The 23,745-nt window shown below is 41.9% G+C and overlaps 1 protein-coding gene and 1 long non-coding RNA gene across 2 annotated transcripts in view; both read right to left on the bottom strand.

Moving 5' to 3' along the window:
- Positions 1-23,745, bottom strand: part of LOC137377164 (transmembrane protein 263-like) — a 312,332-nt gene that overhangs the window by 228,703 nt on the left and 59,884 nt on the right. The gene's annotated exons all lie outside the window — the stretch shown is intronic.
- The window catches only part of LOC137377165 (uncharacterized), a 29,838-nt gene continuing 17,446 nt past the window's right edge, over positions 11,354-23,745 (bottom strand). Inside the window, exon 3 of the long non-coding RNA XR_010976368.1 lies at positions 11,354-11,515. This is a non-coding gene — a long non-coding RNA (uncharacterized lncRNA). The remainder of the gene's footprint in view (positions 11,516-23,745) is intronic.

Here is a 23,745-nt window from a genome sequence, read left to right as displayed (position 1 = left end):
TGGATTTTTTTTAATCCTTCATGGGACGTGGGCGTCGCTGGCTAAGCCAGCATTTATTGCCCATCCCTAATTGCCCTTGAGAAGGTGGTGGTGAGCTGCCTTCTTGAACCGCTGCAGTCCATGTGGGGTAGGTACACCCACAGTGCTGTTAGGGAGGGAGTTCCAGGATTTTGACCCAGCGACAGTGAATGAACGGCAATATAGTTCCAAGTCAGGATGGTGTGTGAATTGGAGGGGAACTTGCAGATGGTGGTGTTCCCATGCATTTGCTGCCCTTGTCCTTCTAGTTGACAGAGGTCGCAGGTTTGGAAGCTGCTGTCTAAGGAGCCTTGATGTGATGCTGCAGTGCATCTTGTAGATGGTACACACTGCTGCCACTGTGCGTCAATGATGGAGGGAATGAATGTTTGTGGATGGGATCGCTTAGTTCTATCACATGCTGCTTACGCTGTTTGGCACACAAGTAGTCCCAGGTTGTAGCTTCACCAGGTTGACACCTCATTTTGAGGTATGCCTGGTGCTGCTCCTGGCATGCACTCCTGCACTCTTCATTGAACCAGGGTTGTTCTCCTATCTTGATGGTAATGGCAGAGTGGAGGATATGCTGGGCCATGAGGTTACAGATTGTGGTTGAGTACAATTCTGCTGCTGCTGATGGCCCACAGTGCCTCATGGATGCCCAGTTTTGCATTGCTAGATCTGTTCGAAATCTATCCCATTTAACAAGGTGGTAGTGTCACACAACACGATGGACGGTATCCTCAATGTGAAGGCGGGACTTTGTCTCCACAAGGACTGTGCGGTGGTCACTCCTACCAATACTGTCATGGACAGATGCATCTGCAGCAGGTTGATTGGTGAGGATGAGGTCAAGTATATTTTTCCCTCTTGTTGGTTCCCTCACCACCTGCCACATACCCAGTCCAGCAGCTATGTCCTTTAGGACCCGGCCAGTTCGGTCAGTAGTGGTGCTATCGAGCCACTCTTGGTGATGAATATTGAAGTCCCCCACCCAGAGTACATTCTGCGCCCTTGCCACCCTCAGTGCTTCCTCCAAGTGGTGTTCAACATGGAGGAGTACTGACTCATCAGCTGAGGGAGGGCGGTAGGTGGTAATCAGCAGCAGGTTTCCTTGCCTATGTTTGACCTGATGCCATGATACTTCATGGGGTCCAGAGTCAATGTTGAGGACTCACAGGGAAACTCCCTCCCGACTGTATACCACAGTGCCGCCACCTCTGCTGGGTCTGTCCTGCCAATGGGACAGGACATACCCAGGGATGGTGATGGCTGTGTCTGGGACATTGTCTGTAAGGTATGATTCCGTGAGTATGTCTAGGTCAGGCTGTTGCTTGACTAGTCTGTGGGACAGCTCTCCCAACTTTGGCAAAAGCCCCCAGATGTTAGTAAGGAGGACTTTGCAGGGTCGACAGGGTTGGGTTTGCCGTTGTCATTTCCCGTGCCTAGGTCGATGCCTGTTGGTCTGTCCGGTTTCATTCTTTTTTAGTGACTGCATAGCAGTTATATACAACTGAGTGGCTTGTTTGAGGGCATGTAAGAGTCAACCACATTGCTGTGGATCTGGAGTCACATGTAGGCCAGACCACGTAAGGACAGCAGATTTTCTTCCCTAAAGGACATCAGTGAACCAGATGGGTTTTTACGACAATCAATAATGTTTCATGGTCATCATTAGACTAGCTTTTAATTCCAGATTTATTAATTGAATTCAAATTCCACCTTCTGCTGTGGTGGGATTTGAACCCATATCCCCAGAGCAATACCCAGGGTCTCTGGGCTACTAGTCCAGTGACAATACCATTACGCCACTACCTCCCCCTTAAGGCAAGACACTGCTTAAATTACTCAGTTCTGATATTTCCGAACGGCTCATCTAATACTATGATTCACTAATGAAATTCAAACAGATCAAAAGTGACGCGTTGTTGAAAAAATGAATTCGTAAAATGTCAATTCAGCAATGCAGTATTAATAAGAAAATGCAATAATACTTTTACTTTGCATGGAGTTGTAGAGTATTGTGTAACAAAATGAAAAGCAGCACAAAACCTCAATTTATAGAATTCCAACCATCTTGACCATTGGATGGGTAAGCTTTTCTCATAAAAGTTTGAATCTGGTTGGTCCAAACCCTAATTTAGCTAGTGTTAACTGGCTACTTTAAAGAGAAAGCCTCTTTACACAGAGGCTCTGCAAGGCAGGCTTCCAGTTTTGTGAAGACATCCACAGGCAAGTTAAAAATTACAATTTTGCTGATCTGATGTCCATCCCTGTCTTTGCAATTAGGTTCTTCAAAATGCCATGGGGAAGCATTTCTTCATTTCGGAAAGAAACACCTTATTTAAGTCTTCTTCATTCAGGAAGGCAAATCTGCATTCTGAATCCAACTCAGTCAGCAGAACATTTTAGATCACAACCTCCTGCTTTACTACAGAGTAAATATAAAAAGGAGAATTAGAAATACAAGGATTCACATCAAAAATTAATCCCAGCCAACAACTTGTATTTATGTCGTGCCTTTAACATAATGAAATGCCCCAAAGCAAAATTAGACACCGAGCCAAAAAGCAACTATTAGGACAGATGACCAAAACGTTGGTCGAAGAGATAGGTTTTAAGGTGCATTTTAAAGGAGGAGGTAGAGATGCAGAGATATTTAGGCAGGGAATTTCAGAGCTTGGGCCTTGGGAGCTGAAAGCACGGCCAAGGTGGAGATATGAAAATCAGGGATGCTTAAGAGGCGAGAGTTAGAGAAGCACAGATAACTTGGATGGATACAGGGCTGCAAGAGATTACACAGATAGCATGGGGGGAGGCAGTGGAGGGATTTGAAGACAAGGATGAGTATTTTTAAATTGAGGCATTGCTTAACAGGTAGGTCAACAAGCACAACAGCACTGGGTGTACAGGACTTGGTGAGTAAGGAATAAAAACAAGAAATGCTGGAAATACTTAACAGGTCTGGCAGCATCTGTGGAGAAAGAAGGAGGTCAGTGACCCTTCTTCAGAACTAGCAAATATTAGAAATGTAAAAGGTCATAAGCAAGTAAAGTGGGTGTGGGGCAAGAGATAACAAAGGAGATGATGTAAATAGGACAAGGTCACAGAATAGCTGACCAGAAGGTAGTGGAGCAAAGGCAAACAATATGTTAATAGTGTGTTGAAAGACAAAGCATTCGTACAGATAGGGTGTTAATGGACTGAAAATTGAACAGCCGCAAGTACAAATATGAAAAAAAAGTGGATAAGCAAACTGAACAAACCAAGATAAAATAAAATTTTAAAAAATACAAAAAAAAATATAAAAAGAGGAAAAAGAAAAAATAACTAAAAATAAAATGGGGGGGCCCGTCATGCTCTGAAATTGTTGAACTCAATGTTCAGTCCAGCAGGCTGTAGTGTGCCTAATCGGTAAATGAGATGCTGTTCCTCGAGCTTGCGTTGATGTTCACCGGAACACTGCAGCAATCCCAGGACAGAGATGTGAGCATGAGAGCCGGGGGGCGGGGGGTGAGTCAGGACATGGGCAGCAGAGTTTTGGGTAACCTCAAGTTTACTGAGGGTAGAATGTGGGACGTTGGTCAGGACTGTGTTGGAATAGTCAAGTCTAGAGATAAAAAAGGCAAGGATAAGGATTTCAGCAGCAGATAAACTGATTTAGAGTGGAGTCAGGCAATGTTAGAGGTGAAAATAAGCAGTCTTCATTCATGGTATGTGGGCAACGCTGGCCAGGCCAGCATTTATTGCCCATCCCTAATTGCCCTTGAGAAGGTGGTGGTGAGCTGCCTTCTCGAACCGCTGCAGTCCATTTGGGGTAGGTATACCCAGTGCTGTTAGGAAGGGAGTTCCAGGATCTTGACCCAGCGACATTACATATGTGGATATGTAATTACAATATAGTTCTCTCAGGAAATGTTTTTCATACCTCTGGAAGACAGAAGGAGTGTGTGCAAAAGAGGCAGGGCATGTGGAAAAATGGGAGAGAGTGATGGAGAAAAAAGTGAAAAAATAAGTGGCTTACAAGATCAGTTACACAGATGCAGCAAATCCAAAACTCGCTTCTGGCAAAAATCAAAGTGCCTCAGCTCTTGCTTCAAATGATTACATCTGTTTTCTTTTGATTGAAGAAAATGGCTATCATGACATCAAATTCTTCAATTATCAGGCTCTTTCACAAAACTTCACTTTGTAATCCCACCCACCCTTCTGTGAATTCAGGAACAATTTTTTTAAACCAATTTCTAACATGATTTTAAAGCTGCTGTCTTATAATAAATTTAAAAGTTGTTGCTGACAATTTGAAAATCATTGCTGTTCAGAAACTTGGAATTCTTTTAAACCTTTCATCAACAATGTAAATATTGTGATCTTTCTGTGATTCATGCTGTTACTCAACAAGAAACTATACGAGAACTGGAAAAAAGCATGTTGGGAGCCTTAATTGTAATTATCTTTTACAAAAAGTGACCAGATGCATAGTGATCGAGAAATTCAAGCACTGCCAGTTGTAATTTCTATCTTGCTATTGCCATTAACTTCAAAAATATAGCATTAGAATGCAGTGCGCCAGTGCAGTCAGAAATAACTGACCACTGACTTTTAGAATTAGAATTAGAACATTACTGCGCAGTCCAGGCCCTTCGGCCCTCGATGTTGCGCCGACCTGTGAAACCATCTGACCTACACTATTCCATTTTCATCCATATGTCTATCCAATGACCACTTAAATGCCCTTAAAGTTGGCGAGTCTACTACTGTTGCAGGCAGGGCGTTCCACGCCCCTACTACTCTCTGAGTAAAGAAACTACCTCTGACATCTGTCCTATATCTATTACCCATCAACTTAAAGCTATGTCCCCTCGTATTTGCCATCACCATCCGAGGAAAAAGACTCTCACTATCCACCCTATCGAACCCTCTGATTATCTTATATGTCTCTATTAAGTCACCTCTCCTCCTCCTTCTCTCCAATGAAAACAACCTCAAGTCCCTCAGCCTTTCCTCGTAAGACCTTCCCTCCATACCACTTACAATGCGATAAGCAGTAAGAATTTCATCAACATAAAAGTTATTTAAGGGTTTAAGTTTAACCACTCAACAGATCCACATCAGAAAGGCACAACTGAATAGGTTTACTGGGTCCAAAATATTCCTGCATGCAAGGCGTTCAGGAAAGACAGGGAAGGAAAGGGAGATGTGGCAGTATTGATTATGGAGAATATTACAGTACTGAAGAGAGAAGCCGTCCTAGAGGAGTAAAGAACAGGATCTATTTGCTTAGAGGTAAGAAACAATGGGGGTAACATTACACTACTGGGTATATTCTATAGGCCAACTAGTGGGAAAAATACGACTAAGTTTGCAGGGAAATTAGAGAGAGGTGCAAAAACTATGTAGTAGTGATAATGGGAGGCTTTAATTATCCTAATATAAACTGGGATAGTAATACTGTAAAGGGCAGAGAGGGGGAAGATTTTTTAGAGCACGTTCAGGAGAATTTTCTGATCAGTATGTTCCAAGCCCAACAAGGAAGGAGGCATTGCTGCATCTGGTTCTGGGGAATGAGGTGGGTCAAGTGTCAGTAGGGAACATTTAAAAACATTGATTATATCATACAGTTTATGTTAGCTACGGAAAAGGACAAGGAGCAATCTAGAATTAAAATATTTAATTGGAAGAGGGCCCATTTCAGTGGCGTGAGAATAAATCTGGTCCAGGTAAACTGGAATCAAAGATTGACAGCCAAAAATGTAATGAAATAATGGGCTGCCTTTAAAGAGTGGATGGTTCTCATACAGTTGAAGTGCATTCCCACGAGAGCGACGGGGAAGGCCAGCAAAGTCAGAGCTCCTTGGATGGCGAAAGAGAGAGAAAGATGAAGCAGAAAAGGGTTACATGACAGATGTCAGGTTGATAATGCAAGTGAGAACCAGACTGAATATAGAAGGTTCAGAGAAGCGAAAAAGGAAATGAGTAGTAAAAGACAATATGAGACGAAATTGGCAGCTAACATAAAAGAGAATCCAAAAGTCTTCTATAGGCATATAAACAGTAAAAGGGTGATAAAAGGTGTGGGGCCAATTAGGGACATAAAAAGGGGATTTACACATCGAGGCAGATGACATGACTGAGGTACTATAGGAGTACTTTGCATCTGTCTTTACTGAGGAAATGTTGCCAAAATGATAGCGCAAGAGGAGATAATTGTGACACTGGATGGGCTCAAAATTGCTAAAGTGGAGGTATATGAAAGGCTGGCTGTAATTAAAGTTGCTAAGTCACCAGGATTGGATGGGATGCTTCCAAGGATACTGAAGACAGTAAGGGAGGAAATTACGGAGGCACTGGCTATAAATCTTTCAAGCCTCCTTAGATACAGGGGTGGTGACAGAGGACTGGAGAACTGCAAATGCTATTTTGTTCAAAAAAGGATGTAAAGATAAACCTAACAACTACAGGCCAGTCAGTTTAACCTCAGTGGTGGGAAAGCTTTTAGAAACAATAATCTGAGACAAAATTAAACAGTCACTTGGACAAGGAAGGATTAATTAAGGAAAGTCAGCACGGATTTGTTAAAGGCAAATTGTGTTTAACTAATTTGACTGAGTTTTTTGATGAGGAACAGAGGGTTGATGAGGGTTAATGTGGTTGATGTAGTGTACATGAACTTACAAAAATTGTTTGATAAAGTGCCATACAATAGGCTTGCCCAGCTAAGCTGAAGCTCATGGAATAAGATAGATAGTGGCAGCATGGATACGGAGTTGGCTGAGTGACAGGAAAGAGTGATGAACAGCTGCTTTTCCGACTGGAGGAAAAGGTTCCCAAGGGATTGGTCGTGGGACCACTACTTCTCTTGATATATATTAATAAACTAGATTGGGGTACATAGGGCACAATTTCAAAATTTGCAGAAGACACAAAACTTGTATGTATTGTGAAATGTGAGAAGTATAGTGACAGATTTTAAGAGGACAAAGACAGGCTGGTTGAATGGGCAGACATGTGGCAAATGAGATTTAATGCAGAAAATCGTGAAGTGATACATTTTTGTACAACAAACAGAAAGAGGCAACATAAAACAAAGGGTGCATTTCTTAAGAGGCTGCAGGAACAGAGGGACCTGGGGATATATGCACACAAATCGCTGAAGGCAGCAGGGCAAGTTGACAAAGTAGTTAATAAGGCATAAAGGATCCTGGACATTATAAAAAGGCATAGAGTACAAAAACAAGGAAGTTATGATGAATTTTTATAAAACACTGATTTGGCCTCAACTGGAGTAATGTGTCCAATTCTGAGCACCATACTTCAGGAAGGATGTGAAGGTTTTGGAGAGGGTGCAGAGAAGACTTACAACAATGATTCCAGCAATGATGGACTTCAGTTACGAGGATAAATTGGGGAAGCTGGGGTTGTTCTCCTTAGAGAAGAGAAGGTTGAGTGAAGATTTGATAGAGGCATTCAAAATCATGAAGGATCTAGACAGAGTAGAGAGAAACAGTTCCCACTGGCAGAAGGGTCGAGAACCAGAGGACATCAATATTAGATGAGTGGACAAAAGAAACAGAGGAGACATGAGGGAAAACTTTTTTACATAGCCAGTGGTTAGGATCTGGAATGCACTATTTGAGAGTGTGGTGGAGGCAGATGCAATTGTGGCTTTCAAAAGGGAATTGGATAAACATCTGAAGAGAAAAGAATTTGCAGGGCCACAGGGAAAGGGCTGGGAAGTGGACCTAGATGATTTGCTCTTGCAGAGAGCTGACACGAACAGGACGAGCCAAATGGCCTCCTTCTGTACTGTAACTATTCTTCAACTCTATACAGAGGTCAACAGCTGGGTGCATCATGACCAAAAAAAAACACATTTTAGAACCATGCAGCACTTCGAAGCAACAACTGAACCAGTTTGGTGTTGGCCCTGTTGACTCCTCAAGCTTCTGCTGTAAATGTTATGATCCATCACAACAATCTTACAATAATGCACTGAACTATAAGATAACCAATACACATTTATCAGGAATCAAAAAAATTTTTCAGCGGTGAGGCAAATTTTTAAAATCGACATCAGATTTTACATTACTAGGTTGAGACAAGTAGATAGAAACACAAATTAATAACCTTCCATTCTATTTTCGACAAAGGGAAATAAGGCTCTTTATGTTTAAGTAACTACCCCTGCACAGTGAGAGAATTAAGTTTATTCTCTCCCAAAGGAGAAGCAAGGGATTCAAAATGTTAAACAAGGCAATGAACAGTAAATAGACACTGAGCAGCTTTTAATCCTTTCACTATTTTATCACGTCTCTCCAATCGTGATTACTGATTGTTGGGTGCAGCATTCAACACTACCTGGTTTTCACAATAAATTGGGTGTGTTGATGTAAAATGCTGAGAGTTGTAGTACAAATTATACTTTACTCAGAAACAGCTATGTGAAGTACATGCATTTTTTGGCATTTCTGTGAATTATACAAAAAGTCATACATCACTTAAATGACTTTAATCACATTTATATTTTACGCACCTCCCCATTCATAAAAAGAGACCTGTTCTACAGCAGGAATCACAACTCTTCCTACTTAATCCAAGAGCAAGAGTGGCAGTACTCTTCGGAAAGTCTACTACCTGGACCAATTTTCCCTTCAGACTGGAGAAGTATACGTAGTAGCAACAATGAAGAAAGCAGAAGAAAAGAACAGTTTAAACATAAAGTTTATATTCGGTTCATTAAAAAAAATTGCAAGTGTTGTTGCACAGATGGCACTAGAACTCTATTTGCAAGCAGTACATGTGTGGAATGCTCAGCCCTGTTCGACAAATGCTAAAACTAAATCCTTTATATTTATTTGCTACTTGCAGATAAATTATACACAGTATTTCAGAATTCTTCAGATAATGCACAGAAATGCCAAATGCGTATTTTCTGAGTGCCAGCCAATGCTGGATAATGAGCCATATGTGAAGTTTAACTAATTTTTCCTATTAATTTGTACCTCAAGCCGCCAGCGTTTAACATCTTAGTGTTGTTATTTATGAGGAAGCAATGCCAAGAATAGACCTTTCTAACCTTCAGGCCAACAAAATTCAAGCTGGAAAAACCTACTAAGAATAACCGCAAAAAGAGACACTGACCTGCTGAGTTTTCATACACAAGCTAGCTAGGTTCCGTTGGACTATGTAGTTCAGACCTCCGCCCCTACCTCTCCCCCCAACAAGAGATCATCTGCAACTTAGATTCAGCAAGTACATATTACAGTTAAATTAATAGATTACATGTTATTTAGAAAACTATATATTTTCATTACCAACATTAAGATAAATTTACAAAGACTAAGATTTTGGAAAACTACATATTCATCAAATGGGGGACAGCACAGTTTACTATGGAAAAGGTGACTATTCAATCATCCCCCATCAACAAGGATTTTCCCCCATTTGTTTTGTAACTGAATTGCCACTTTCATTTTGCTTATCAAAATCTGTTCACTTCAACTTCTCTCTCAATGTTTGTCAAGAGTGTTCTTCACTTCTGGGAGAATGCATTTGTAAAATCTGCACATATCTCTTGCAGTTTCAATATACTAAGAAGTCTTGTGGATGTCCTTAAGGGAACACTCTTAATTTGTACAAAATCACTGCTTTCTCATGTATAGTCCCTCTCTGGTTAAAGAGATCTATTAACCTGACAGCTGTGTGAAATTATCAGACAGTTTCAAGCATTTATTTTATGCTCATCACATTGAGGAATATTAACCCTTCAGAATGGTGCATTCTTCAATTTTTACACTGTCAACGTTAAGCACTCCCAAGTCAAGTAATAGCATAAGTTAGTTACAGCTACAATAATTTTATTGCTATATTAGGTCATGAAGAGAATAGTTGGAGAAGCATTTAAAATACCAACAATGAAAATTACTTTAACATGTCTAGATCAAAAAGTAGATTACTGCGCATTTTAGAGAACATGTGATTTCCATTTTCTAAGCCACAAACTCTTCACCATAACCCCCCCTTCCAATGAGGCTCCATCATTTCAGAGCTCCCCCTTTCAAAGGCTAGCACTGGCATTTCCCTGCTCAGGTCACCACCCCCCCAGCATCAAACTGGTCCCAAACTCCATTTTACAGGTTTCTCTGGAAGCAATTTTACATGAATGGAATGTCACAAGGTAGCCTTTATTCCCACAGTCAACAGCCCTCTACAAGAAATTCAATCTCCAAGTACCCACATCTTTGAGGGTCTTGCAAGATGCCACTCAGACTTCAGTCAAAGACATAGTGTGATCTCTCTTCCTTTTTGCAATGTGAATTGTGACTTGATGCTTAGTGAAAAGCTCCAGTTGTGAGAAAAGAAAAGAATAGCAGTGCCTTGAGTGCCACTTCTTCCATAATTGGTCAGAAGGGAGAAAGAAGAGAGCAGAAATTAAGGACAGTTTTTCCAGAGTGGTTGCAAGTGGGTCATGTTGTCCCACAGGGTTCAATTCTTGAGGCAATTCTGTTCACTACATACATCAATGATTTCGATATAGGCCAAGAGGGAAATTTACAGATGGTACCAAAATAGGAGGTATAGTTATTCTTAAAAAGAGCAAAGGAAGCTGCAAAGAGACAGTCAAAAGATGGGAAAAGGGATTAAAAAGTGGTGACATTGAATTCCGTCAAGTGTGAGGTAACAATTTTGGTTAAAAAAACAGCAATTATTCCAGATATTTATTAATGTCCTAGACCTTGGTGTACAGGGCACTATTTCAGAATTTGAGGTTGATACAAAACTTGGAAGCTGTGTGAACTGTGGGGACAGTGTAGAACTTCAAAAGGACATAGACAGGTTGGTGGAATAGGCAGACTCACGGCAGATGATATAAATATAAAATTAAGGGTACAATTTTAAAGGGGGTGCAGGAGCAGAGGGACCTGCGTGAATATGTGCATAAATCATTGAAGGTGGCAGGACAAATTGGGAGCACAGTTAATAAAGCATACAGCATCCGAGGCATCATCGATAGAGGCATGGATGACAAGGAAGTTACATGAAACTTGTATAAAACACTTCTTACAGACAGGTGGTAACGGGTATGGGTGGTTCCCACTGTTCACCTGCCAACTGACTGCAATCATGTTTTGTTTAAAATGATGAGTTGCCAGAGTGTTTTCAGGGTCAAATAAACAGACAAATGACAGGTTTTCTCACAGGTTTAAAACAGAAGATCACTATTCCTTTTCACACAATTCCCGAAACGTTCACAACACCACTGACGCACACATATACCCACATACGCATACACAATAGATAAATAGAGGGAAAAGGCCAAGTGGTTTACGTGAGGTAGGTGTCCGTGGTTTACAGTACATATCTGTTGAATCTTCTCGAAAGGAGTCTCTTTTAATGGTGCAGGCCTGGGTGCTTCTAGTCTTGAACTTGTTGAGGTGTTGTAAATTTCTGATGGTTAAGACTTCAGACTGGAGGTGGTGGTCCTTTCAGTTCTCTGCTGCACCAAATTGAAGTGTAGAATTAGCAGCCGATCCCCTTCCTTAATAAGAGCAAAATACTGCGGATGCTGGAACTCAAATGAGAACAAAAAGTGCCGGAAATACTCAGCAGGTCTGGCAGCATCTGTACAGAGATAAACAGAATTGAAGTTTCAAGTCTGCGACCCTTCAACAGAACTGGCAAAAGTTAGAAATCTAAGTCTTTGAGCAAATGAAAGGGGTGGGGGGGAGGGGGGGTGGGGGTGGGGGTGGGGAAGAGAAGAGCAAGGAAGGACTGTGATAGGACGGGGGTGGGGGGGGGGTGAGAAAGAGATTAAATGACAGATGTCATGGAACAGAATTCTAATGGAGTGCTAAATAGTTGTAGCGAAAGACAAAGCATGAGTCCAAAGTGAGTGCTAAAGGCAGATTAATGAACAGATCTGTACAAAAGCAAAAACATAAAAATTAAGTTTAAGACTAGCACATAGTTAAAAAAATACTTAAATATAAGTAAAAAGTAAAAAAAACAAAATAATGAGGCTTATGGTCTGAAATTATTCAACTCAATATCGAGTCCAGAAGGCTGATCGGAGAATGAGTGCTGTTCCGCAAGCTTGAATTGATGTTCAATGGATCATAGAAGCAGCAGTAGGCCATTCAGCCCATCGAGCCTGTCCGCCATTCAATAGGATCATGGATGATCATTCACTTCAATGTCTTTTTCCCCACATTATTCCCATATCCCTTTATGTCACTGGTATTTAGAAATCTGTCAATCAATCTCTACTTATACTCAATGACTGAGCTTCCAAAGCCCTCTGGGGTAGAGAATTCCAAAAAGTTTCACAACCCTCCGAGTAAAGAAGCTTCTCCTCACCTCGGTCCTAAGTGGCTTCCCCCTTATTTTGAAATTGTGTACCCTGGTTCTCGACTCCCCAACCAGAAGAAAAACATCTTAGCTGCATCTACCTTGTCTATTCCTTTAAGCATTTTGTAGGTTTCAATGAGATCACCTCTCATTGTTTGAAACTTGAGAGAATACAGGCCCAGTTTCCCCAATCTCTCTTCAAAGGACTGTCCCGCCATCCCGGGAACAAGTCTGAGGTGAACCTTCGTTGCACTCCCTCTATGGCAATAATATCCTTCCTAAGGTAAGGGACCAAAACTGCACACACTATTCCAGGTGCAGTCCAACCAAAGTTCTATACAATTGAAGCAAGATTTTGCAACTCCTGTACTCAAATCCTCTTGCGATAAAGGATAACACACCATTAGCCTTCCTAATTGCTTTCTGCACCTGCATGTTAGCTTTCAGTGACTTATTGGCGAAGACACCCAGGTCCCTTTGTACATCTACACTTTCCAATCTCTTAACATTTAAGAAATACTCTGCACCTTTATTCCTCCTACCAGTGGTAACCTCACATTTTTCCACATTATATTCCATCTGCCATGTTCTTGCCCATTTACTTGGCCTGTCCAAATCTTTTTGAAGCCTCTTTGCATCTTCCTCACAACACACATTCCCACCTAGTTTTGTGTCATCCACGAACATGGAAATATTACATTTAGTCCCCACATCCAAATCATCGATATATATTGTGAACAGCTGGGGCCCCAAGTACTGATCCTTGTGGTACCCCACTCATCACAGCCTGCCAATGCGAGAATGATCCGTTTTTTCCTACTCTCTGCTTTCTGCCTGTTTAGCACCCATTCACCCATGCCAGTATATTACCTCCTATCCCATGTGCTCTAATTTTGCGAACCAACCTCATGTGGGGGGGGCGTTATCAAAAGCCTTCTGAAAATCCAAGTATATCACGTCCACTGACTCTCCTTTATCAATTCTGTTAGTAACACCCTCAAAAAACTCCAACAGGTTCATCAAACATGATTTTCCATTCATAAATCTATGTTTACTATGCCCAATCAGATTATTATCCAAGTGTCCATTTAGCACATCCTTTAGAATAGATTCTAGCATTTTCCCTACTATTGATGTAAGGCTAACAGGTTTGTAGTTCCCTGTTTCCTCTCTCTCTCCCTTCTTAAATAATGGGGTGATATTTGCTACCTTCCAATCTGCAGAAACCGTTCCAGAATCTATAGAATTTTGTAAGATGATCATCCACTATCTCCACAGCTACCTCTTTCAACACTCATTGAACACTGCAACGGGCCGAGGACAGAAATGTAGGCATGGGAACTTGCCTCCAGTCTTCCCAGTGCCTGTCCACCACCATTAAGGCCCAGGTCACGAATGTGATAGACGATTCTCCGCTTTTTTGGATGGGTGCAGCTCCAACAACACTCAAAAAGCTTGCCACAATCCAGAACAAAGCAGCCCGCTTGATTGGCACCCCATCCATCACCTTCAACATTCACTCCCTTCACTACTGGCACACAGTGTCAGCAGTGTGTACCATCTACAAGATGCACTGCAGCAACTCACCAAGGCTCCTTCCACAGTTCTCCTCCAAGCCACATACAATCCTGACTTGGAACTATGTCGCCGTTCCTTCACTGTCACTGTGTCAAAATCATGGAGCTCCCTTCCTAACAGCACTGTGGGTGTAACTACACCCCAAGGGCTGCAGCGGTTCAAGAAGGCAACTTACCACCACCTTTTCCAGGGAAATTAGGGAAGGGCAATAAATGCTGGCTTAGCCAGCGACGCCCAATTCCTATGAACGAATAAAGAAAAATTAAAATGGCAAGCAACCGGAAGCTTGCTTGGGGACCGAGCTGCGCTCTGCAAAGCGGTCACCCAAATTGCGTTTGGTCTCCCCAATGTAGAGGTGACTGCACTGTGAGCGGCAAATACAGTATACTACATAGAAAGTAATACAAGTAAATTGCTGCTTTATCTGGAAGGAGTGTTCGGGGCCTTGGATGATGAGGAGAAAGGAGGTAAAAAGGCGGGTATTCCACCTCCTGCAACTGCATGGGAAGGTGCCGTGGGAAAGGGAAGAGGTGTTGGGGGTAATGGAGGAGTGGACCAGGGTGTCGCGGAGGGAACGATCCCTTCGGAATGCTGACAGGGGAGGGCAGGGGAAGTGCGTTTGGTGGTGGCATCACGCTGGAGGTGGCAGAAATGGCAGAGGATGACCCTTTGGATGTGGAGGCTGGAAAGTGAGGACAAGGGGAACCCTATCACAATTCTGGAAAGGAAGGGGTGACGGCAGAAGTGTGGGAAATGGGTCGGACACGGTCGAGGGCCCTGTCACAGTGTGGAGGAATCCTCTGTTGAAGAAAAAGGAAGACGTATCAGAGGCGCTGTTGTGGAAGGTTACATCATCAGAACAGATGCGGCGGAGACGAAAAAACTGGGAGAATGGAATAGAATGCTTACAGGTGGCTGGGTATGAACAAGTGTAGTCAAGGTAGCCGTGGGCTTATAATAAATACTAGTGGACAACCTATCCCCAGAGATGGAGACAGAGAAGTCAAGGAGGGGAAGCGAGATAGGTGGACCATGTAAAGGTGAGTAAAGGATGTAAATTGGAAGCAAAGTTGAAGAGGTTTTCCAGTGCAGGGCGAGAGCAGGAAGCAGCACCAATACAATCATCAATGTACTGGAAAAAGAGTTGGGGAAGGCAGCCTGAGAAGGACTGGAAGAAGAAATGTTCGACATAGGCCACAAAAAGACAGGCATAGCTAGGACCCATGCGGATACCTATAGCAACACCTTTATTTGGAGGAAGTGAGTGGAGTTGAAGGAGAAGTACTTCAATGTGAGAACAAGTTAAGCCAGGCAGAACAGGGTAGCGGTGGATGGGGACTGGTTGGGCCTCTGTTCAAGGAAGAAGCAGAGAGCTCGGGACCATCTTGGTGGGGATGGAGGTGTAGAGAGACTGGACGTCCATAGTGAAGAGGAGATGGTTAAGGCCAGGAAACTAGAAACTATCGAAATGGCATAGGGAGTCAGAAGAATCACGGATGTAGGTGGAAAGAGACTGGACAAAGGGAGAAAAAATAGAAGCAAGATAAGAGTAAATAAGTTGAGTGGGGCAGGAACAGGCTGAAAAGTTGAGTCTACCAGGACAGTCCTGTTTGTGGATTTTGGGAAGATGATGGAAGCGGGCTGTTCAGGGTTGCGGGACTAGGAGATGGGAAGATCTCCAGAGGAGATGAGGTCAGTGACAGTCCTGGAGACAATGGCATGATGTTCGGTGGTTGGGTCATAATCCAGGGGGAGGTAGGAAGAAGTATCTGAGAGTTGGCACTCAACCTCAGCAAGCTGGTCGGTGCACCAGACAACAACTGTGCCACCCTTGTCAGCAGGTTAGGCCTGAGAGAATGGAGTGCAGCAAGTTCAGAGGGATGGAGGTCAGAATGAGCAAGAGTGGTAAAAAAATTAAGACGGCCAACATCATGCCGACAGTTTTCAATGAAAAGATCAAGAGCGGATAAGAGGCCAGAGGGAGGGGCCCAGGTGGAGGCAGAGTACTGGAGGTGAGTGAATGGATCTGCTGGTCAGCGGGGTGGACTCTTGGCCAAAGAAGTGAGTACAGATGTGAAAGCGATAGAAAAAAAGCTCATCATGTCGAGCGCAAAATTCATTGAGGTGGGGTCATAGGGTATAAAGAGAAACTGTTTCCATTAGTGGAAGGATCAAGAACCAGGGGGCACAGATTTAAGGTCATTGGCAAAGAAAAATTGCAACTGAGGAAAAACTTTTTCACACAGCGAGTGATTAGGATCTAGAATGCACTACTGCCTGAGAGTAGGGTGGAAGCAGGTTCAATCGTGGCATTCAAGAGGGAATTGGATTACCATCTGAAAAAGGAGGTGGTGAGGAAGTGGCACTAGGTGAATTACTCCTTCAGGGAGCCAGCACAGACACATTGGGCCAAATGGCCTTCTCCTGTGCGATAACTATTCTATGATACTACAGAATGGAAGTAGACTATGGAGCTGCAGAGGGATTGGAGTGTGGGGGTTGGGTAGATTTACACAATACCGAAGGTCGATATGGCTTTAAGAAAAGTAATGGAATTCTAGGTTTTATTACAAGATTTTTTTCACTTATTCATTCTCTTGATATGGGCATCACTGTTAAGGCCACCATTTATTGCCCATCTCAAACTGTCCTGTAGGTGGTGGCGAGCTGCCTTCTCGAACTGCTGCAGTACATGTAGTGAAGGTACTCCCACAGTGCTTAGTTCGAGAATTCCAGGATATTGACCCAGTGATGAAAAAACATATCCAAATAAATATGGTGTGTGACTTGGAGGTAACGGTGTTCCAAATACCTTTGCGTATTTAATGCTGCCCTTATCCTTTTAAGTGGTTGGGGGTCTCAAAGCTGCTGTCAAAGGGAGCATTAGTGAATTACTGCAATGCAACTTGTAGATGGTACACACTGCAGCCATTGTGCACCAGCTTGTGGAGGGAATGAATGTTTAAGGTGATGGATGGACTACCTTGTCCAGAAAGGTGTTGAGCTTTGAGTGTGAACTGAGCTGCACTCAGCCAGATAAGTGGATCCATCATACACTTGACGTGCCTTGTAGATGGTGGAAAGGCTTGAGAGTCAGGAGGTGAGTCACTCGCCGCAGGACACCCAGCCTCTGATCTGTTCTTGTACCCACAGTATCTATGTGACTGGTCCAGTTAAATTTCTGGTCAATGACTCCCCCCAGAACTCTGATGGTGGGGAATTAGACAACAAAGACATTGAATTTCAAGGGGAGGGGGCTAGAGTCTCTTGCGGAGATGGTCACTGTCTGGTACTTGTGCGCGAATGTTACTTGCCTTCATCAGCCCAACCTGGATGTTGTCCAGGTGTTGCTACATGCAGGCACAGGCTGCTTCATTATCTGAGGAATTGCAAATGGAATGGAAGCTGTATGGGATACAACGAGACCTAAATAGAGCTCTTTAAAATTTTGAAAGGTTTTGATAGAGTAGACAGAAGGACAATGTTTTCACTTGTAGTGAACAGCAAAACTAGAGGCCATCAACATAAGATAATCAAATAGGGAACTCAGAAGAAACTTCTTTACCCAGAGAGTGGTGAGAATGTGGAACTCGCTATGAAGTGGTTGAAGCGAATACTATAGATGGATTTGAGAGGCGAAACAGGTATGAGGGAAACGGGAATACAGGGGGTTATGCTGATAGGGCTAAATGAGGAAAGAAGGGATTGAAGGCTCAAGTGCAGCATAAATGATGGCATGGACTGGTTGAGCCAAATGGACTGCTTCTGAGCTGTATATCCTATGTAAAAGCCAGGTGATAATAATGAGCCTAAATAAAACCTCAAGTCCTTTGCTAGAGTACTCTGCTGCATTGGCTTCAACATTAAAGGAAGGATATGGAGGCATTAAGAAAGATACAATGCAGATTCACTAGGATGCTATCTGGTATGAGGAAATACAAATACAAAAAAATGCTGTTCATACTTAGTGTCCGGTGTACTCTCATTTTTTTTAAATTAACAATGCCATCAGTATGACATCTCCATTTTCCACACCAGCCATCATGGCAGTTTCTCTGAGAATCTCATTTTAGCCTCAAATTGGTATCAATTATTCACAATGGCTGTGCTGCAAACTTGCACCCATTAGGAATTTCAAAAAAGATCATTTTGAACGCATGTTGCTCACCTCCACATATCTAATGAATGTCAATAATGGTCAAATTTGTGAGGGAGCATCGAGGCAGTTTCCAACTGGAAAGCTTTACATATAAGAATGAAGGAAATAAATAAATAGGAATGGCTTGATGTGAAAATAAAATGGAGAATGGCACAGGCAGAAAATGAGAGATAAATGAGTGATAATGGCTGGAAAGAATCAAATAAAATAGGGCAGTCCACGAACTAGATGAAATAAACTTTGATCCCAACACTTCAAAATAATTAAATCAAAAAACAGTTGAAAATTGATGAAGGAAGGAAACACAACCTAGAATTCCTCATGCGAGAGCAGACATGCACAGGTATGGAGACCTAATAATATTAGGACTCGAGGCTCAGCTGAACCGTCCAAGCTTTGGCAATGGATCAGACAGTCTGGGTCTGACTGACAGGCTGGTCATGTGGGTGACAGTTGGTTTAAGTAATGGATCATGAATCGAGTCAGATTTGATTTAAATAAAGTTTTTTTTTTCCAAAGAATCAATTGATTGCTTAGTTTTTAAGAGCCATATATAGTGAGGTGGGTGGAGAACCAATATGGCAACTCAACGAACTTTGGGAGGCAAAATAATTCCACTGGAGAGAAAATAATTTTTTTAAATTGGGTTTTTAACAAAATGCGAAATTTGCGTCAATTTGAAGGGCTTTAACACTCTGCCAGATATAAAACTTCTAATTATACAAATATTTGAAATAAAAATGTTTTTCAAGGAGGTAGTAAAATATAAATCCTTCCCCCAGATCAGAAGTGACTTGACTTTCTAATTGAAATTTTGAATTGAAAATGCATTTTTTTTTAACACAATAGTTATACGAGAAGTATCAAACTAAGCCAGGCATCAAGCTCAATAGACTAAAAATAAAAGTCATCCATCCCTGCTCAGAAGAATACACATACTTGATGCCAAAGTTAGGAAGCGTGTAAAAAGGATACTGTAACTCTAGCAACTCCTGTTGCAGCTCCATTACAATTACTATAGCAACCATCATGTACCAAAACATAAACCACATCTAATAAGGTCACCACAAACTATTAATGTTAAGCTTGTGGGAATTATCATCTATGGAAGTCTTTTTAGATTATTTGAGCTAAGTAAATGGCTAGTTGAGAGAAACAGTTACACCAGCCTTAGCACATCTGAGTAAACACACTTCATAATTATGAATCTAATGAGTAGATTGTGAGCTACCCCACAGAGTTGCAAATTGAAGTAAAGAGGAAAAAATGGCATGAGAAATCAGACAATATGCAACAATAATGTATGCTGAAAAAAGATACACACTTGCCGTGCTAAATCTCACATTTTATCAGTCAAACTTGAAACAAGACAAATTTAAAAATTCCAGATGCTGTAAAATACATATATATAATATATATGTTAATGTCACTGTTTTCTATTTAAAATCAGTTACGAAAAACAGTTGACTCAATTCATTTTTATAAAGTGTCCCATTTTACCAGTTCCATTTTTCCTTAGGGCAGGGAATAACACAGAAAAAAATACTACGAAATTATTGGTTACAAAAAAACAAGTTCTCTGGGCTGCAATATTAAAAAAATGTCTGCATGTTGCATAAAAAATTCTATAACCAAAAGGTACATTAAATCACCGCATCTTCTTCAGGATTACAACAAAAGCTATGTATGAATAAAAGATTGGCACGCCACAAGAAATAAAAATATTGCTCAACAGCAACTGGGGCAGTACAATAAAGAGCCATTTTACGACACCAAGAATAGTAAACGTGGAAACTAGTCAACATGTATTTAAAGTAATATTTTTATCAATACTCTCACCAGCAACTGATACATCTCTCACAAGGGTACTGTTTCATAGGCTTGCTGATCTGCATGAAAGCCTGCAAGTTCAACTTTGTAAATAATGGCTGCTATCTGTTCAAGATTCAAATAAATCAGTTCTTCATTTCCTCCACTTGCCATTTTGTATAGTTTCCTCATTAGACTCAAGAAACACAACACATGTCGTTAATGACTCTGCACACCCGGTCATGGGTGATCAAGCTTTTGCTATACCTTCTTTTCCCCTGGTGTATCAATATGGCTCTGACACTCTCAATCACATGCTTCATCTAGAACTTTGATCTCCAGGTAATTAAGCTTCGCTGAAAATCTCCAACTGTTAATACAAAAATGTCATTCTGCAAAATTGATTGTCATTCTCCTTACAGTTTCCTATATAATGCAGCACAAAGGCAAAATTAATGAACTGTCATAATTTACCAATTCATCCAGATGGCAGAGATGCTTTAAGCTGATCCATCACTGTTCAACAGCAATCAGAAAGAGATAAAGCACCACTGTTCCGAATTCATTTGTTTTGATTGTAGAGGATTATTTAAAACTGTCACATTCCGCAGAGAAAGAGAGGAAACTTTGGCATCTTTTCCTAGACAAGATCCAATTGAATCCCAGCTACCATAACTTGTCTGGCTACAAAGTTAGCTCATAATTTAATGTTAAAACATGCATTAATGATCTACCACAGTTCAATATTAAGTTCTAAAAGAGAAAATTTAGTCTACATATAAACAAGCTGGAAGTATTAAAAATATATTAAGTGAAATCTACCTCCATAAGATGAACTGTCACTGAGAAAAGTGAATTAAGTGGTTGGCTGAATATTACTCATGGGAAGTACACAAATAAAGTCAGCAGGTAAAGGGAGGTTAAAGGGCAGAGAACAATTGGGCCAGAGCAATAGCATAATTTAGTCCTCATTTTAACATACATTTGTGTGCTTACTTTTATACATTTCGATTATAAACTCCGATGTCCACATTTATAGTGGTAACTGCCAATGTAAACTGGTTATTAATTTCCCTGTTGCCAATAATGATATTGCAGCATTGCCAATGGTGGGAGGATGTACTTACAGCTTACAAGATTACATAGAAAGTTTCCATTACTAATGTCGATAGAGGAATTTATCATGGTAAATGCTGATGGAAATTGCTGGCAAATCTGATATTATTAAAAGCCAGGCACAGACATACTTCCGTCTGTCACAAATTTATGTTATGCACTTCATATCGACATTTATAACAGAAAAACTCTGTCAGAAATTGACATTTTGTAAGAGAAAAATGCTGTCAACCAACATGCTGACATGCTGCTGTTGCACTCCTCCCAACCTGAAAATCATCTTTACTGGCACAGAGCTTGAAGGTGAAAATTAGTTCACAAAAATTGTAGTGAAACTTCCCATCACAATATTGGCAATTTCAAAAAAGCCGCACTGTTCTCTCCATTTTCTCAACTCAACTCTTGGGCTTAGAGGCCTGGTGCTGTGCCCCACCTCCCACTCCAGCTTTGCTTGCCACTCTTCCCACTTGAAAACAAAATGCAAGAATGAGTGCAGGAGACCTCCACCTGTTGCCTGCAGTCCTGAAATGAGCATAGTCCCCATTCCACCACAGTCAATTCCTGCTTTTGCCATCTCAAAAAGAATTACATCCCTGCTTCCTGCCCAGTCCACATTCCAAACTTTTCAGCTCCCAGGCCAACTTTCCAGCTTTTCTCCCAGCAGTTCAGGTCCAAAGTCAAAAAACTCATTCCAGCCTGGCTCCTCTTCTGCTTAGCCCCACTCCCCATCAGCATGGCTGATTCCCTGCGTTTGGGCCTCCAAAAAAAAAAAGCACCCCTCCAACTACTTCTTTGTGCTCTACCCTGGACTTCACTTGCACAATTTTTCTTCAACCTTCATCCTGGTTCTGTTTTTAACACAAAACACTAACCCCCACAACAGCTGCAGCATAAGTGGATTCAAAAAGTTAGTAACAGGTACACCATTAATTTGTTCATTTTCTAGTGTCCTGCTCTATTCATTTATTAATTCACTGCTGTATCAATGTTTTGATTTGCTGGTGACAGTTCCTCTACTCGTCCATTAATTCCCTGGTGCCTACTTCTGTATTAATTTGTTCATCATCTCATGTGACTGCGGCTCCATTAATCAAATTAACTGGTGCTCACTGCTTAATTATTAATTGATCACCGCCCATAACTTTCTTAAATTTGCTGGTACCATGTTAATTTGTTAGTGTCCACTGCTATACTGAATTATTAATTCTGTGTAGTCTACTTTCCATTAATTTATTAATTCCCTGCATTAATTCTTTTGCATGTACTGCTGCTGTATTGAATTCATTGGAATTGACTGCTGTGTTAATTTATTAATTCACTGCTCCACTAGTTATCGTATTCAATGGAACCTGCTGCTCCATTAATTTATTGATTGGTTGGTGTGCACACTGCTCTATTAATTTATTGATTCAAAGATGACCAGTGATCTATTCCTTTATTAATTCACTGGTGCTATAGCGCGTCTACCCTGAGGCACAGCGTGGCTTTCGTGCAGAGAGATCGACCGTTGACATGCTGTTCTCCCTTCGTCAGATACAGGAGAAATGCCGTGAACAACAGATGCCCCCCTACATTGCTTTCATTGATCTCACCAAAGCCTTTGACCTCGTCAGTAGACGTGGTCTCTTCAGACTACTAGAAAAGATAGGATGTCCACCAAAGCTACTAAGTATCATCACCTCATTCCATGACAATATGAAAGGCACAATTCAACATGGTGGCTCCTCATCAGAGCCCTTTCCTATCCTGAGTGGTGTGAAACAGGGCTGTGTTCTCACACCCACACTTTTTGGGATTTTCTTCTCCCTGCTGCTTTCACATGCGTTCAAGTCCTCTGAAGAAGGAATTTTCCTCCACACAAGATCAGGGGGCAGGTTGTTCAACCTTGCCCGTCTAAGAGCGAAGTCCAAAGTACGGAAAGTCCTCATCAGAGAACTGCTCTTTGCTGACGATGCTGCTTTAACATCTCACACTGAAGAGTGCCTGCAGAGTCTCATCGACAGGTTTGCAGCTGCCTGCAATGAATTTGGCCTAACCATCAGCCTCAAGAAAATGAACATCATGGGGCAGGACATCAGAAATGCTCCATCCATCAATACTGGCGACCACGCTCTGGAAGTGGTTCAAGAGTTCACCTACCTAGTCTCAACTATCACCAGTAACCTGTCTCTAGATGCAGAAATCAACAAGCGCATGGGTAAGACTTCCACTGCTATGTCCAGACTGGCCAAGAGAGTGTGGGAAAATGGCGCACTGACACGGAACACAAAGGTCCGAGTGTATCAGGCCTGTGTCCTCAGTACCTTGCTCTATGGCAGCGAGGCCTGGACAACGTATGTCAGCCAAGAGCGACGTCTCAATTCATTCCATCTTCGCTGCCTCCGAAGAATACTTGGCATCAGGTGGCAGGACCGTATCTCCAACACAGAAGTCCTCGAAGTGGCTAACATCCCCAGCTTGTACACACTACTGAGTCAGCGGCGCTTGAGATGGCTTGGCCATGTGAGCTGCATGGAAGATGGCAGGATCCCCAAAGACACATTGTACAGCGAGCTCGCCACTGTTATCAGACCCACCAGCCGTCCATGTCTCCGCTATAAAGACGTCTGCAAACGCGACATGAAATCCTGTGACATTGATCACAAGTCGTGGGAGTCAGTTGCCAGCGTTCGCCAGAGCTGGCGGACAGCCATAAAGACAGGGCTAAAGTGTGGCGA

The sequence above is a fragment of the Heterodontus francisci genome, chromosome 14 (assembly GCF_036365525.1).
Source record: "Heterodontus francisci isolate sHetFra1 chromosome 14, sHetFra1.hap1, whole genome shotgun sequence".
NCBI classification, from domain to species: Eukaryota; Metazoa; Chordata; class Chondrichthyes; order Heterodontiformes; family Heterodontidae; genus Heterodontus; species Heterodontus francisci.
Note: the sequence above shows the minus strand (reverse complement) of the source record. Positions and strands in the feature narration are given on the sequence as shown.